Below are 13,111 nucleotides of genomic sequence, written 5' to 3'. Positions count from 1 at the left end.
GTAAAAATTGCCAACAAGTGTTTTTCGGTTGCAATAAAAACACAATACATTAAATGAATAAAGCACTTCGAATTCATGCATGCAGCAGTTATTTGTACATACTTCCACACGTATACCCACATCATGCGGATGATGCGATAGTGCGTTTGCAATGTGATAAATTATTGCATTTCATTCGATTCTTGTCCTTTCATATGATGTATTTATTGTAACTTGAGTAACCTGACACCTTTGAGGTATTAACGGCGTTATAGTAAATATGCAATTGCCGTTGAATATTTCTGGTAAATATTCAACGCGCTATGATATTGTCCTATGACTTTTCAATGTCCACGGCTAGGATGGTCCGGACACCATTACTACGGGTTGAGGAACATGTTGATGCTACTAGTCCTCCGCTCCATGTGATAGGCGAAAGCCGATTCGTGGGGGGTGGGGTAATACCCATGCTGCTCAAGCCACCATGACAAGCGAGTGGCAAGCATTTTCTCTACAAGCTTTCACACCATCGCCGTAACTGGTATTGGTCGATGGTTTTCCTGTGCCATCACTGGCTTTCCTGATTTTGGTATAGGAACGATATGCGCTGCTTTCCAGCTGCCCGGGATGACGCCACTAAGCCGTGCCCCGTTGATTGAATCGAGGAGCTGAGTGAGCCCATCCCTGCTTCAATTCTTAACAGCTTCGTAGGGGATAGCGTCTGGACCAGGCGCAGTTTTCAGCTTAGCAGAGTCGATTTCTGCAAGAAATACTGCCATCGTAAAAGCCATACTAATACCTTCGACGTCAGAGGGCAATGGAGGCTTGTCCACATGGTCAGGGAGGAATCTTGGGCAAGGAAGGGAATTTCCGGGAGGTGTCACATCGTAAAGTGAAACATACACCCTGGCCAATTCCTTGGCGAAATCTTAGGGACATAGCTCAGCAGCAAAGCCAGAATGGGCACCCGGATACATGTGTCGCCGTACACGTTCCATCGCCCGGAAAGTTCGTCCAAGAGAGCCATTGCAAGTCTTCCAAGAAAACCGCTCACCCCAAGTGTGCCACTGACGACGCTATAGGTCCCTTTAATATCAGGGTGCTTTGCTGCTGGGAAGTGCAAACGCGCGCGGACGTGAGGAGAAGCAAGGTCACGAGAGGTGGCAAGATGTGCTTGCCTGCGAGCATACCACAGATCAATAAGGCCGATATCCTGCATAGGCCCATCCACGTCCACCCGTGTGGTAGTAGTAGCATAATTGGTCGCACCTCGCATCCTGTCGACAAGGCTTGCTTCCGCCTCCACAGATGGGGCAGCCAGCCAGGACCGGAAACTGCCCCAACTCACGACGTAGCACTTGCGACGCAGCCGGCGGGCGCGACGGGGCTAGTCCTATGATGATGGGTAGTGATCGCTCCCCCAGCAATCAGGCTCAGATACTTCACATGAAGTGTCTGGCGCAAACCACCGGGTAACGTCCGGTGCATAAGACGCCCTGCGAGAGTACTTCACCACACGTGTCGCTGCGCCGGGTTTGTTGAGCAGCACGAATGACGCGTCCGCAAACGAGTCCCGCACACGCCAACCATGGGGACTTGATACGGGGTAACCCCGGTAACCCCACTCGGAAGGAGGCGCCTTCAAGCCCCCACCCACCAAAAGTGGTCACCCTGGATATTGCTGAATAGCCAATAGCCAGCCCAAAGGAAGGCGCGAAAGAGAGACACCTGATGGCCTCACGCAGGGAGAAACGACAACCACTGTTTCTCTTTGAAGTTGGGTTGCGGCTGCCACTACTTCCTGATACGAGTTGCACTACCGTTCTAGGTAAAGTTGAATTTGCGGCTTAAACGCCGCCACATACGCGGCTGCCTTGCCTGGAGGCCCGACAGCCATAGGTTGAGATGCATGGCCACTGAAGCCCAAATAATAGGACGAGCGTTTGTTTCTTGGAGCAGCAGAGCCCAGTTGTGTAGCTTGTTAATGATAGAAGCGTTCAGCTCACCAATCTTCGATGACAGGCCCAGGCTGCAATTCCCCTGTAAGACGTCGGATACACGTGGAGTCGCCAGGGTTATTACGAGCTGGTTAAACTAATTGTAAATCTATTGTCAGCAATGTCAGTCGCCGTAGAACGAATGTAGAATTTACCCTCCTCCGCAATGTGAGGGGGGCGCGTATTGCGCCGGATCCATGGCAGCCGGAGAGGACAAGGGGACTTATCGGGTATCTCGTGAATTTTTATACAGACAGCCGAGTTGTTATTTACGTGGCGTAAATGACGTATTACCGCCGTAGAGTCTTTATGAATTGTAAAGTGGTACCTCCATAGGCTTGAAGAAGGGCCGTAGTTAGCGCTTCTAAGCCGTCCCTGATGGCTGGCATCTCGGCTAGCATAGATGGTGTTGAATTTTGTTGTGTCGCACATAGCCCCGTAATCGAGATGAAGAAGAGGGCATGGCTCGAGGACGCTAGGGAAGAAAGAAGACAACAAGGATCAGCGGACGCCGTTGTAATAGCCAATAGTTCGAATTCAGTACAATGTAAAATACACCAATTGTTCCTGTTTTCATGGTGTTGGACTCAATTATCGGACATTTCTTGGTGCCTGGAAACCCGGGAACGAAGTCGGAGCTACAAGATCGGCAGATGAAGAACCAAGCGGACTAAAAGCGGTGACTGTGTCTACCAGGTAGAGGCAAGTTACGCAGTATGCACAAGCTGAAGGAGAAGAGAACGGCTCGTAGGCAGCAAAACACCAGGATCATAAATGAAGCTAAGACAGCACTGGATACCGCGGATGTGCAAACACTGGGCTCACTCATCGAGCGGCTGCAGTCGAATAATGACGAGTTGAGTAAGTTAAATGCTGAGCTAGAAGGCGCGATACTCGACGAAGAGTTCGCCGCTGAGTTTGAAGCAATGATGAGATATGAGGACGCCGCCAAAGGCATGCTGGGCCAGCTGAAGGCCAAGGAGAAATTACTTCGGAGTGGTTCACGCCTGCCTGGGTCGACAGCCCCAGCTACGGTGGCGGAGTCTCACAGTGACGAGCGTCATCGGCTGGTAGGCTCCGTGAAGCTCCCGACGCTGCAGCTGCAACCTTCAACGGCGAGTTGTGCCAGTGGCTCAGCTTTTGGACGCAGTTTAAGGCAGCCGTCCACCAAAAACCCCAGCCTAAACAATGGAGAGAAGTTCAATTACGTTCGGTCGCTGCTGGGTGGGTCGGCTGCTTCATCCATTGCCGGGCTGCAACCCACGGAAGATTGTTACCCACACGCCGTAGAAATTCTTTCGCGGCGCTTCGGTGGCACCCGCCGCATTGCGCAGGAGCATTTAGCGCAGCTTCGAGTGCTTCCTTCAGTGGTGTCCTCGAATGATGTCGGCAGACTACGACGATTGTTGGACCACGTGCAGTGTCATGTGCGTAGACTCGCGGCTCTGAACGTTTCGTCTGCTACGTACTCGACGATGATGACTGATGTGCTACTGAGAGCCTTGCCATCCGACATCGTCGTTGCTTATCACCGACAGATAGCACATAGTTCGCACAGGTCAAGCCTTCTAGAGGGAGAGTCCTCCGTCCGCGGAGCAGCTGCGCCACCGGCGTCCTTTGACGGTGAGCTTGACGCGCTTTTAAACCACCTTATGATCGAAGTAGAATGCCGAGAACGGAGTGGGGTTGAAAGCGAAACGGAACAAGCTCGGCCTAAAGCAGAAGATGTAAAGGAAGGTTTGTGCATGCCTTCAACGGCAGCGGTACTGAATTCGAGCGCCTTAGTCGAGTCCAAGTGCCTGTTCTGCGGCTCCGACCAGCATTCCACAATGCAATGCGACGGCAGCATCCCTCATAAGGATCGAATGAAGAAGTTGCCAGCACACAGACGATGCTTTCGGTGTACTTTGAAAGGACATTTTTCCACAGAGTGTCGTCGCACGGTCAAGTGCGGAAACTGCAAGGGGCGACATGTAGCATCGGTGTGCGATAATACCTGGCAGCCCAGAGGAACTGACAGTACCGATAACGCGAGGAAGTTGGATGCCAGTAGCCTTTACTCCAGCAATCTACCCACTTTAGACACGGAAATACTGCTGCAGACTTGTCGGCTTTGGATTTATGGGATTCGGCAATGTGCGTACGTCCGTAGCATCGTGGATGGGAGAAGTCAGCGCTCTTTCATCCGCGAAGATGTCTCCCGTAACCTTGGTTTACGGGAGCTTGGGAAGACCAGCTTGCAACTAACATTTTCGGTCAGGATACGCCAGCAACGAAGGATTGCCGTCTAGTGGAACTGGTCGTCCGCGGTCAGCACAGTGATGAACTTTTCGCTATGGAAGCCATCGAAGTTCCTTACATTTGCAAGGACGTCGTGCACGTGCCACTGGAGAGTGACTTTGTTTTATCTATCGAAGCTACCGGTCAACCTATTGCGGACAAGCTTCTTCAGCCAGGCATGGCGGCGGTGCCTGGGATTAGCCTGCTGCTTGGAGCTGACCATCTCTGGAAGGTAATGACGGGAGAGGTTCAGCGTCATCCCAGATACAATCGATTAGTTGCGCTTAACTCGGTCTTTGGGTGGATGTTTCAAGGTCCCCTTTCCGTACTCGGTTCATCGAGTGTTGCATCTAACGTATGCGTGCTGCGTGGCAGTGGGCGAAGTTGGGAGATTCTGGGGTCTTGAAAGTATTGGAAGGTTTGAACCAAACCCACTAGATGACGAAAACAAAACAAGCGTACCTTCCAAACACTGGCAAGGCGACGCCAGCAAAGAATCGACTCGGCGAAAACAGCGTCCAGCTTTTCACAGACGCAGGCATAATTCTGAAAGCGATCAATACCAGGAGCGACCAGCTAGGGCGACAGAGCCTCAGTCGAAGCGTAAAGAACTTTAGAGAATTTTCTGTAGCCAAGGTACGCCATTTTCCGAAGTTCAGACTAAGAGTTCCCGGCGCCAATGCATTTCGCAAAAAGGGAGCCAAGATTGGAGCGGTGGCTTGTCTCGACGCAGAAGTTTACCGTCCGCGGCCCAATCCGAAATAGAACGAGGTACAAAGAAGGGACATTCGGTCCTAGTAAATCAAGGATCAGACTATGGTTTATCGCCTGAAAGATTTTCTGCACAAGACAAAGTGAAACTCAATTGTGCACGTCACAAGGAGGGGCTACAATGAAAAGTAGCGAGGACAGAAGAGAGCGTACATCACTGAGTGTGGAGGACTGTAAGGAGCGACCAAACGGCAACTGATTCGGCTTGGAGACAGCACCAGTGATTGAAAGAAGTTTGCAAACGTTGGACTTCTCGGTGGAAAGTAGTAGATGGGTTACCGGACATTTTTCCCTATGAGGCGAGCTCGATATCAAGTGTTTTCGGCGTACCGGGATAGTAGCATTTTAGTCAAAGGCTGTACGGACAACGTCCGGAGCTTGGACTACAATCTTTTTGTGGGGTGGGGAGGATGTTGAATTTTGTTGTGTCGCACATAGCCTCGTAATCGAGATGAAGAAGAGGGCATGGCTCGAGGACGCTAGGGAAGAAAGAAGAAGACAACAAGGATCAGCGGACGCCATTGTAATAGCCAATAGTTCGAATTCAGCCTAATGTAAAATACACGAATTATTCCTGTTTTCATGGTGTTGGACTCAATTATCGGACAGATGGCATGCCGCAGCGTGTGTCATAGATGCAAGTTTTACCGGCTTTTGGGTAGCCGGGAGATTGGATTACTGTAGCCAACACACCGTCCTTGGCCCCAGCGTCCACAAATGCCTGTACCACGTGGGGTTGGGACTGAGCCGCCAGTACTTGTGCTGCCACGAAAAGCATGTGTGCATTTTCGTTGGGTCGATTATAAATTGGCCTGTTGTCAGTCACCTTATGGTACAGCCAAGGTGCCTTAGTAACGACGCGGGCTGCAGATGCGGTTAGTGAACTACCCATATATGTAGCTAAGGCCGCTGCCTACGCAACAGGAATGTTCGGCCGTCCAGTAGCCCCATTGCATGGCATATGTTGTCGAGCCAATCGCACCCAGACGAAGCCTAAACCCAACTTTGGGAAATTCCAAGAGTTAGAACGAACTATGGGTAGGAAAGAATTCACTATCAATTACCTGCCCTGTTAAATGCCATTAATGTCGTCTTGTAGCAATGTATAAGCGGTTATTTTACTCATCAAAGGGCGTATTTTTCTGTTTTGTGTGCATTTTACTTATTTGAATTTGGCTGCTTGCTTCTTCAGTCTGTTGTCTCTTTTTCTGTGTGTGAATGGAGCTCATTCTGCTTACACTTACTCTGCGTATGCCTATTGTCATAATTTCTTCATGATCTCTTCACAGCCCAAATGGGCAAAAGAAAGTGTCTTCTATTTTTCTTCTACAGCCTGAAAGTTTCCCGTTTTTATTTATTCCGTTCTCATCCCAGTGATCTTTGCAGTAAACACTGTGTCGCCAACACACCGTCCTTGGCCCCAGCGTCCACAAATGCCTGTACCACGTGGGGTTGGGACTGAGCCGCCAGTACTTGTGCTGCCACGAAAAGCATGTGTGCATTTTCGTTGGGTCGATTATAAATTGGCCTGTTGTCAGTCACCTTATGGTACAGCCAAGGTGCCTTAGTAACGACGCGGGCTGCAGATGCGGTTAGTGAACTACTACTGGCCTTGTAAGGGGGCTTAGATCTTCGTCGAGCTAATGAATTGGATTTTTGTGTGCGCCCACCCCAGTGTCTTTTTGGTATTGAAAATAAACTTTCCTGGAAAACCTGTGGCTGCTGGTACCACCAGTAATTGTCCGCACGGCATTCTTTGACCTTGTGAATACCTAGTAAGTCTTCGAAGAAGTAGATTCATCTTAGCGGACAAACTTGGGGCTGTCAGTTTCCCTGCCGTAGAACCCCATGAAATGGCAACAGAGGAGAACCGACACGGTTTGTAACTCGAATGGGAACTAATTATAACAAGTAAATGAAGCTAGGCGTAATGATAGAGTCACCTTAGGGGTCAATTGCCGTACCATTTGTGTTTGGAAAGATTGGATAAAGCAGGCGTTACAGCCGTTTTGTGTAAACATGCTCTCCTTGTACAAACGTATGTATTGACAGCAGACGGGCATTCTGCAACGTTTACAGCTGCACTGTCAATGACTGCGAAAAGTAACTGTAACTAGGAGGACTGTAGGAGCCATCTTAGGGTCCAAGTCTGCTGTAATTGAGCTTGGAATGTTTTGATAAAGAAAAAGTTACTGTCGCTATAAAGATGGCTTTGCTTATGTGGAACGTTTGACCCAGAACGAAAATTCACAGAATACCAGCCATAAACTGCTTCGATGTGAAAGAGCGACAGCTTATGACGACAACGCATTTTTGCGATTTTCGGAATAAGTAACCCACACAAGTCCGGCCGCTGATGACGACAGTGAATATTTTTTTGTGTCTAGATAAAGAAGTACATCAACAAAAAGGCTCACAACACGCCACTTCATGTTAGTCAATAAAGAGGCTCGGTTGAACTTTGATAGTTGGGCAGCTATAAAAAAACATACCGAGGATTTTTAAAGCTGTTCAGCCCTCCGAGGCACAAGTATTTATCGGTGTTACGCCAGAGTTTCTCGTGACTCGTCACGTCACCAGTGCAGTTGCCCTTTTGCATGGGTTGCACTTTTGGAACTCATGCGGGGATCATTCCAAGATGAATGTCCCACGCGTAAATTCGACCAGCACGGATTCCTTCAGTAAAAATTGTTGGTCATCCTTGCATGGCCCAGAATGCTCCCTCAAAATTGTTTTTGTCCGCCCTTCTATCTGCAAGATTTCAAGCAGATAGGTCTGTCAAGGAGGAATAAACATTTAATTGAGCAGTCAATGTTGTTGGGTTGACCGCCAGGTGGGGGACCTCCTTAGTCCAGGAAGCCCTGGGTCTTGGCGGCCTGTCTCGCCCGGTCTACCAGATGTTGTTGGTGATCCGGGTTGGAGCTGGTCAACCGACCCTCCCACTGCTCAAGTAAGGGATTTGGGTTTGGGGCAAGGGATGGTGTGTGGCGGCACTCCCATACCATGTGGTAGAGAGTGCATGGCTCCACGCAGAATTTACAAGTGTATGTGTGCAGTGTCAGATGCATTGAGTGTAGTAATGTACCATGTGGAAATGTGTTAGTCTGTAGCTGTCTGTAGATGACCGTGTCTTCGCGAGACATGTTGAGATGTGGAGGCGGAAAGGTTCTTCATCCCAAGCGGTAGTGGGCCAGGATGTCACTGTCCTTCTGGGGATTATTTCTCTCGCTGGGCTAATGGAAGGACTGGCTGGCATCCCAGAAGGAGGCGCCCGGTGTGTATGAGCTCGGGCTGCGGCATGAGCCGCCTCATTCCCTTCCAGTGATGAATGAGCCGGTGTACATATGATGAAGGGAGGAGGAATTTTATTGAAATGAAATAAACACAGAAAGGTCGGCCTGACGGTAGTATATCTGGCCAGCTATTCTGTGTGTGGGAAGGGAAAGTGGAGGAAAGAGTGTGGATAGAGGACGAGAGAGATGAAGATGGCGGAGAAATAAATGAAGGGCTATGTATAGAAGATGCCTATACCGATACGGTGTATGTGTTAAAGTTAAGCCGGACGGGCCTCAACTACAATATCTCTGAGAGGCCGCTGCTGCGCAGAAATGTCAGCACAGCTTTAAATGCACTGTAGGAACGCTTCGCGTCTGGCCAAGGTCCCAGCAGCACTTCCTCCGACACCACACGACAGTCCAAACGGGCCAATGTTCTCACTAATTGTTCTCGAGGTTGCGCATAGCGTGGACAGTGGCAGAGAACATGCGAAATAGTCTCTGGTACATGGCATGTCTCACAGTGGGGGTCACTCGTAAAGCCAATGAGGTGCTTGTAGCGACGGGTAAAGGCTACGCCAAGCCGTAGTCGGTGAAACAGCGTGGCGTAGTTTCGCTGAATACCAGGAGGTAACCGAAACTTGCAGTCGGGGTCCAGGCGGTGTAATCTTCTATGACGATTGTCAGGGTGGGACCAGTGATTCGCCGAGGCGTGGCGGAGAATGGTAAACAGAAGGGCGGTGGTGTGCGTCCTTGCGAAGGGCAGACGTACAACATCTGCATTTGCAGAAACCTTCTTTGCCTCCTGGTCAGCCCAGTCGTTACCAGCTAGCCCGCAATGGCCTGGTACCCACTGAATGGTGAGGACATGTCCTTGTTGCAGTGCCAATGAGGATAACTCGAGTACTTCCGCAGCAAGGGCGTAATAAGGTCCTTACCTCATAACTCCGTTGAGGACCTGGAGTGCTGGATTGGAATCACAAAACAGGGTCCAAGCTTGAGGTGATTCACGGGAGACTAAGCGAATCGCCTCCCGTATGGCAAGCAACTCAGTTGCAGTAGAAGTTGTCTTGTGGTCTAGTGTGAATCCTCGGGCAACGCATAAGCTTGCAATTACCACAGCCGCGGTGGACCGGGATGCAGTCACAGAGCCATCAGTATATACATGTACAGTTCCGGCGTACTTGTCTGTCAAGAACGCTAGAGTCAACTGTTTGAGGGCTATTGATGGCAAAGAGGACTTCTTCCCAATTCCCGGGATGGAAAGGTAAATTGATGGTTTTGATAGTACCCACAGAGGATTCTGGGAAACCACCATTGGGGCGAAACCTGATGGGATCTTATGTTGGTGTTGCAAAATGGCTGCCGCAAAACTACTTCTCGAACACGTAGTAGGAAGAGCCGATAATGGATGGTGTTCATGCCTTGTGAAGCATCTAAGGTAGACTCGAAGGGGTTCGCCCAAAAGGAGTGCATCCATTGGAAGAACACGTGCCTCGGCAATTGTGCCCACAGTAGAGGTACATCGTGGTAGCCCCAAGCATATTCTGAGGGCTTGTGCTTGCAAACCCTCCAATGTGCGCCGGGAAGAAGTTCGCAGGTTTGAAATGGCTGGCAGGCTGTAACGAAGATGCCCCAAAAACAGGTTCCGGTACAGCTGGAGAAGAGCGCTCTCAGATGGACCCCATCTCATCCCCGCCACGAAGCGAAGAACATGTACTAGGCTTGCAAGTTTAGTCTTCAACGAGGCTATGTGTTTCGTCCACGACAGACCGCGGTCTACAGTCACTCCCAAAAATCTGTGGTGCGTGACGTAAGGTATCAGTGTCCCCTCAATAATGATAGGATACCGGAGCATCGACTTTCTGGTGAATGCAAGAACGGCGCATTTTTCTGGCGCTAAACTCAGGCCTTGACGGCACAAGTACCGAGACGTCGTTGTTGCGGCTCGCTGTAAACGGGCTCGCAGCTGCGGTCGAGTTACACCAGAAGTCCAGATGCAGATATCGTCAGCGTACATAGGTACTCTGACGACTTCAGGCATTTCGTCCACGAGACCGATTAGGGCAATATTAAAGAGGGTGGGGCTCAGTACTCCTCCTTGTGGAACACCACGATTAACCTGGTGGAGTCCTGTGTCACCGGCAGACGTGGACATGAAGATTGTCCGACCAGTAAGGTAACTGGAAATCCACTCATAGAGTCGGCCGCCTACTCCCACAATCTCTAGAGCATCCATAATCGCACTGTGGAGCACGTTGTCATAGGCGCCTTTGATGTCGAAAAACAATGCGCCCGCGCTTCGGCGACGGTTACTTTCTTGCTCCACTGAAGACACCAGATCGATGACACTGTCTATAGAGGATCGTCCTCTTCGGAATCCTGTCATGACATCCGGGTAAATGTTGTTTTTCTCAAGAAACCATTCGATTCGGGCCAACACCATTCTCTCCATAACCTTTCCGATGCAGCTTGCCAATGCGATGGGTCTATATGAGGACAGCCCCAAGGGGGATTTTCCTGGCTTGAGTAGAGCAAGCACACGACTGCATTTCCAGTGGTTGGGGACAGAGCTGGCGATCCACGTTGCATTGAACCATGATAAGAGAGCTTTCCGACCTTCGCTGCCAAGGTTTCGCAGTACGCAGTACCGTACACCATCAGGTCCTGGAGCAGATGAACGGCAGGAGGCTGAAAGAGCGGCATCCAGCTCTTGCATCGAGAACGGAACGTTGAGGCGGTCGTCTGTGGTCTGCGGTGTACGCCTTTGTGTACGGGGAAGCAGGGCGTGGGATCCACCAACAAGCATTTTGCAATATGCTTCAGCTACCTCTACTTCGCTTTTTCCTGTGCTTAGAGCCAAAGCACGAAAAGGGTACAGTTGCTTCGGGTGGTACTGAAGACTTCGCACCACTTGCCAAATTCTTGAAAGGGGCTTGCGCGGATCTAATGAAGAGCAAAATCGCCTCCACTGCTCTCTTCCAAGCTTTTCTAAATGGCGTCGTATTTTCCGTTGCACGCGGCGACATTCTGTTAGATCTGCTGCAGCCTGGGTTCTTCTATACCTCCTCTCTGCGCGGCGTCTTATGGCACGGAGTTCTTCGTACACGGCATCTATGGGTGTTCGATGTTTGGGAGTGCTAACGTACTTCGTGGTGCACTCCATAGCAGACAGTAGGGCGCTTTCTACATCGGACTCCGACGTAATAGTTGCGCATGACTCCTCAACCATCAACGTAAACTTTCGCCAATCAGTACAACGGATCCTAGGGACGTCATACGTGTGGAACCAGCGCAGTTGTACGTAGGTCGGAATGTGATCACTCCCATGTGACTCAACATCACAACGCCAAGTTGCATATGTTGACAGAGTCTTTGATACGATTGCAAGGTCCAAGCAACTACTGTACGAGAGCCCACGAAGAAAGGTAGGTAAACCGTCGTTAATAACCACAAAGCTTTCGTCGTGAATAAAGTCTGCAAGGTCATTTCCTTTCTTGTTAGTAGCAGCACTGCCCCACAGGGGGTGGTGGGCATTAAAATCACCGACGATGATGTGTGGACCGGAACAAGCGTGCACCACAGAGCTCAGGTACGTGAAGTCAAGGTCCGCGCGTGGAGGTATGTAAGCCCCGATGACCGAAATGACTCGACGCTTGTGCGTTAACGTCACGCAAATATATTCATTTGAAGCATGAGCAGAAAGCGCATGTCTGACGTAAGGTATGTCCTTTCGTACGCATAATAATACCTTGCTGGGCATTCCTTCCTTCTGTGACAACAGGAGAACGTAACCGGAGAGACGAAACGGGGCAGATATGTTTGGCTCACATATAACCACGACTGGGAACTTGTATTTAAACATGCGCTGCCGAAAATCTGACATCCGCCCTCGCAGTCCTCTTGCGTTCCATTGCATCACGAAAGAATTGTGAAGTCTCTCTTCCAGTAAAGTTATGCCGGTTTTTTGCGCCATAATAAATCACTGGAGTGCCTCAATGAGCGGCTCCAACGCATCTAGAACCTGCCCCACAGTTGTCGCAGATTGACTTTTCAGACCTGCGATGAGTTTTCGCATAGTGTTTAGCAGCTGTTTAAGCATGCGTAACACCTTCTCATCGGCGATCCTCTCTTCATTGCTATGCTTTTCATGTGGGCCTTTCACTACAATGGCTGACTTGTTTGCAGCAGAAACCGTTTGCGACAAGAGAGGCCAGTCGCCGGCGGATACAGTTCCAGACACAATATTTGCTCGACGAGGAGGAACCGGAGGAGGTCGTGGTTCTTCCTGTGTCAACACCTGTGGGAGTGGCGCCAACGGTGGCGCCGCTGTGGTTTGCAAATCCCTTGGGCGAGATATACTGCGTGACTGTCGACGTCTGCGACGGGAGCTTCGACGACGTCTCCGAACGGACGCTGCAGCCTCTCTGTGCGTAGAGTTATCTCTGACCATCGTGCGCAGAACTCGACGCTCATGCATCATTTTTGGGCATTCATTAGAGGTTGCCTCGTGAGGACCCGAACAATTTGCACATTTCAGCGTGCCTTTGCAGTTAACATGGTCATGAGCATCACCACACCGCTTGCATGCTACGGCATTCTTACAAGCAGCACTGACATGACCTAGCTTCTGACACTTATAGCATTGAAGGGGCCGTGGCACATACGGACGCACACGATGTCGCACGTAGCCTACTTTCACAGACGCTGGAAGCGAATCGCACTGAAATACTACCTTCACGCACCGCGAGCGACCGATGCGATGAATGTCCAGGATGCGGATATGATGAAAATTTCGGGTAAATCAGG

Source organism: Haemaphysalis longicornis, unplaced genomic scaffold, assembly GCF_048455015.1.
Source record: "Haemaphysalis longicornis isolate Haplotype H1 unplaced genomic scaffold, Haemaphysalis longicornis Haplotype H1 scaffold_5, whole genome shotgun sequence".
Classification (NCBI taxonomy): domain Eukaryota; kingdom Metazoa; phylum Arthropoda; class Arachnida; order Ixodida; family Ixodidae; genus Haemaphysalis; species Haemaphysalis longicornis.
This window is presented reverse-complemented; position numbering follows the sequence as displayed.